Here is a 5463-nt window from a genome sequence, read left to right as displayed (position 1 = left end):
AAGAGTTCTTAGGACGACCACCTATTCTATCTCGACCACGAGAAGGAGAACCACTCATATTATATCTCGCAGTAGGAAGCCGGGCGATAGCCTCAGCACTAGTTAGAGAAGACAAAAGTGGGCAAAAACCCGTCTACTTCATTAGCAAAGCGCTACAGGGATCCGAGCTGAACTACCAAAAAATAAAAAAGTTTGCCTATATTCTCATCCTAACATCTCGATGACTTCGCCCGTACTTCCAGGCTCACACCATTAAGGTTCGAACTGACCAGCCCATCAAAGGAATATTGCAAAAAACGAATTTAGCAGGAAGAATTTTACAGTGGGCAGTCGAGCTATCCGAATTCGACCTACGATATGAAGCTCGGACGGCCATCAAGTCACAATACCTGGCCGACTTCATTGCGGAATTCACAGATACCTTGGAAACTCCCACATAATGGAATCTCTACGTAGACGGTTCCTCAAATAAAACTGGAAGCGGCGCAGGTATAATAATAGAAAGCAACCAAGGAACCCAAATTGAGCTCTCTCTCAAATTTGGATTCCCGGCCTCAAATAACCAGGCGGAATATGAAGCGTTACTAGCTGGTTTGAAGCTGGCTAGGGAGGTTGGAGCTCAAAAACTCAACATCTTCAGTGATTCACAAGTAGTCACCTCACAAATAACGGGGAGCTACCAAGCCAAAGACCCCACAATGAAGAAGTATTTGGATAAAACCAAGGAACATCTCGAACAACTAGGGGAATATAAGGTCTGCCACATACCCCGTGAGCAAAATGCACGAGCTGACGCACTCTCAAAACTAGCCAGCACCAAACCAGGGGGCAACAATAGAAGTCTAATCCAGGAAATGCTACAGAACCCGTCGATTGAGAAAGAGGAAACCATCTTGGCCATAACAGGTCGGGATCAGGGATGGATGACGCCCATAGTTAACTACCTCAAAACAGAAGCACTCCCGCAGAAGAAAAGGAGGCAAAAAGGTTAAAAAGAGAGGCACAGTACTACACTATCATAAATAACATCCTGTACAAAAGAAGGATCTCAACACCATTACTGAAGTGTGTGCCGACCTCCAACACAAAAGAAGTACTAGAAGAAGTACACGCCGGCATTTGCGGGAATCATCTCGGAGCACGAGCTCTCGCCAAAAAAGTGCTCCAGGCAGGATTTTATTGGCCAACTCTACAGAAAGAAGCGATAGAATTTGTAAAGACATGTCCACCATGCCAGAAGCATGCCAACTTTCACATCGCCCCAATAGAAGAGCTCATCAGCGTAACTTCACATTGGCCGTTTATAAAATGGGGACTCGATCTTCTTGGACCCTTCCCCTAGGGATCAGGACAAGTTAAATTCCTCATAGTAGGGGTAGACTATTTCACAAAGTGGATCGAGGCAGAACCCTTAGCCAATGCCACTGCGCAAAGAAGCCAGAAATTCCTATATAGAAACATTGTCACAAGATTCGGGGTTCCACACTCCATCACCACAGACAACGGCACTCAATTCACAGATGCAGGCTTCAGAAAATTAGTAGCCGACTTGAACATAAAACACCAGTTCACCTCTGTCGAACACTCACAAGCCAATGGACAGGCCAAAGCTGCCAACAAAGTTATATTGGCTGGGTTAAAACGGAGATTACAGGACGCAAAGGGAGCTTGGGCAGAGGAGCTTCCACAAGTCCTATGGGCGTATCGAACGGCGCCACATTCCACTACAAAGGAATCCCCCTTCCGGTTGGCATATGGAACGGAAGCAATGATCCCAGTAGAGATCGAGGAAGGATCGCCCAGAGTGGTCCATTACAATGAGAAAGCAAACTCCCAACTTCAGAGGGAAGAGCTCGACCTACTACCTGAAATCCAAGAAAGAGCTCGGATCAGGGAAGAAACACTAAAGCGTCGAATGGGTTCCAGATACAATCAGAGGGTAGTACCAAGAAGTTTCGCAGAGAATGATCTCATCTTAATTCGAAATAATATTGGAACAACTCAGCCAGGAGAAGGAAAGTTGGCAGCAAACTGGAAAGGACCCTACCGAGTCGTAGAGGTACTGCGAAAGGGCTCCTACAGACTGTCCGAACTCAACGGACGAGAACTCCCTAGATCATGGCACTCCTGGAACCTAAGAAGGTACTATAGCTAGAAAGAATCTCATCATATGATGCACTCTTTTTCCTGAAAAGGTTTTTTAATAAGGCACCTAGTTGAGATTCAAAGGGATGAAAAATTCCCACATGTATATATTTGCACTTTTCTTTGAATAAAATATACTTTAGATATTCTACAAGTTTTCAAGATGCATTAATCTGAAGCATTCATCGTTCGATTATAAAGCGACAGATCAGCAGAAAGTGAAAAACAATTTCACTGTACAATCACGATAAAGACAATCGTCCGACAAAGGTGAAAGCGCGATTCACCTAAAGGACGATCTAAAAGTAGCAACCACTTTCTACAAATCGGTAAAGATGAACACAGAATAATGTAAGAAGTTATCGAAAGTAATCCAAAAAAAGAACCTAACGAGGTCTTATGGATCGCTAAAATAATAACTTAAAGACTGGCCGATATTAAGAAGTCGGACCAAGTCAACCCAAGTTATAAGTAAAACCCTGGAAAGAGGTTTGGCCAACCCTATTAAAGAGGATTACTTTAACTTAGAAGGGCCCGACATGACATAGTCAGCCCAAAATGAAAAAGTTATAAAAGTAATCCCTGAAAAAGACCTGACAAAGGTCCAAGAAAGAGGATTACAAAAATAACTTAGAAGAGGACGACGTAAAGAAGTCGACCTCCTACAAACAAGTTATAAAAGTAATCCCTGAAAGAGACCTGACAAAAGTCCAAGAAAGAGGATTACAAAAATAACTTAGAAGAGGACGACGTAAAGAAGTCGACCTCCTACAAACAAGTTATAAAAGTAATCCCTGAAAGAGACCTGACAAAGGTCCAAGAAAGAGGATTACAAAAATAACTTAGAAGAGGATGACGTAAAGAAGTCGACCTCCTACAAAGAAGTTATAAAAGTAGTCCCTGAAAGAGACCTGACAAAGGTCCAAGAAAGAGGATTACAAAAATAGCTTACAAGAGGACGACGTAAAGAAGTCGACCTCCTACAAACAAGTTATAAAAGTAGTCCCTGAAAGAGACCTGACAAAGGTCCAAGAAAGAGGATTACAAAAATAAATTACAAGAGGACGACGTAAAGAAGTCGACCTCCTACAAAACAAGTTATAAAAATAATCCCTGAAAGAGACCTGACAAAGGTCCAAGAAAGAGGATTACAAAAGTAACTTAGAAAAGGACGACGTAAAGAAGTCGACCTCCTACAAAACCAAGTTATAAAAGTAGTCCTTAAAAAAAAGAGATCTGGCAAAGATCCAAATAAGAGGACTACAAAGATAACTGGGACAGGAACCAACGTAAAGAAATCGGTTATGAAATGCTAAAAATATAAGCAAAAGTGAGAAAACCGAAAAACAAGTTGGACCCACACAGTCACAACCTCAAAGGATCCAAGCTACAAAGCGATCCAAAGAGGCCAAGCCGCAGGGTTCCAACACTCTCGGAAAACAGAAGAGATACCAAGTCAAGAGAGAAAAGCATGATATAATCAACAAAGTTATAAAGCTTCAGAGGCAACCAAAATTCACCTCAAAAAGCTAGCAAGATACTTTTGTTTTTCAAAGTAAAAGTTGCTAGGCAAGCAACTAAGAAGTGTCAGCAACCAACAAAACAAATAAAAGTTTAAAAGCCCACAAGCCGGGCCAGCTGCATAAATATCTAGAATGAAATCAACAAACAGCAGGAGCTTTCTCGGAAGCATCAGGACCAGGAGAAGGAGGGCGAGTCTGAATCGGCACAGCATCTACAGTTCCATCCTCCCGATTCAGAATCTGACAATCAGGATCGGACACAGCTAGAGGAGCAGAAGAGTTCGACACCTTTGCAGAGGACACGGGGGGAGGTTCAACATCATCATCATCCTCATCATCCGGGACAATCTTGCCATCTCTGACAATGTTATCCAGGCTGAAGAGGGTAAGGTTGGCCCAGGGAGCAATAACCCGAACTTGTTCTTTCAAGTTCTCGTAAGCAGCAGTTACACTGCCAACAAGATGACCCTGAAGCTCAGCATAATCCTCCCGGGCACTGTCCAGCTCCCCCCTCAGACGCATCACCTCCCGATAAGATGTCACGTAACTGTCCTTATGCATCAGTGCCGTGTCCTTAGCCAGCCGCACAGAAGCTGCCAAGGCAAGGGAACTCGCCTTCTCGTTCTCCAGATCCTTCTCCAACTTGGCAACCTTTATCTCAAGCTCCTCCTTAAGACCTTTCATCCAATCAAACTCCTGCTTCGCCTCTTCCATAAACTCTTTTGTGGCATGGAGAGGAAGATTCTAAGCAGTTCTGTACAGAGCAGCCCCCATATACGCCATCTTAACGCTATTTTGGGTCATAAACTCCAAATGGCGAAGGATGGACACATCGTCCATGGGAAGGGCACCATAGGGGGCCGATCTCCTGATCCACAAACTCGATTGCATTAAAGTCGGGAGCATCAAGATTAAAAGGCTCAGCAGTTTTTTGTTTCTTATTGGGAGGAGCGCCAGAAGAAGCGGCAGAAGCTGGTGGAGGGTCGGCCAGACGAACTCGGGGAGTGGGGATCACCTTCTTCGCCCCAGAGAACTCGGTATGGATGGTTTCACACGCACTTGGGAAGATCCCTCCCCGGCCGCCTTGGCCGAGATGTTTTTAGCAGCGGTCGCCTTCTGTGCTCTCTTAAAAGCCTTCATAGATTCATTATTCTTCATTGCCTCTGCAAATAAAACACAGACAGTAAGAAACTAAGCTGCAAATCGGAAAGACGTTTACAAAAAAAATATATATATATATATATATATATATATATATATATATATATATACCCAGATCAGTTTGAAGAAGAGAGGGGTTGGTTAAAAATTTCTTGGTATCAAGATGCGGAGGTTGACCCCAGCATTCTTCCAACATAGCCACAAAAGCTTGCTCAACTTCATCCAACATTTCCCACGTGTATCTAGACACCCTCACATCTTTCTGCCATTCCAAAGGAAAGGCGGGCTCATCATTCTCATCCAGAAAAAAGGGCCGAGCTCCTTCAACAGCTCGGACCTTGAAGAAATAATTTTTAAAATCACGGAACGATTCGTCAAACATGGAGAAGACCTTCTTTCCCTGAGAAGATCGAAAGGAGACCTAAGCTGCCTTCTTTTTCACTACTCCAGGCTTCGTCAAGACAAATAGATAGAAGAAAAGAGATTTCGAGGCAGGAATACCAAAACCGTTACACAACAATTGAAAAATTTTAATGAAATCCCAGGAATTAGGGTGAAGTTGAAAGGGAGCAACATTACAGGACCATAGGAGGTTGGTCTCAAAATCAGTAAAAGGAAGGGTGATACTCAGCTG

The sequence above is a fragment of the Arachis ipaensis genome, chromosome B4, assembly GCF_059453495.1.
Source record: "Arachis ipaensis isolate K30076 ecotype BB chromosome B4, ASM5945349v1, whole genome shotgun sequence".
Taxonomy (NCBI): domain Eukaryota; kingdom Viridiplantae; phylum Streptophyta; class Magnoliopsida; order Fabales; family Fabaceae; genus Arachis; species Arachis ipaensis.
Note: the sequence above shows the minus strand (reverse complement) of the source record.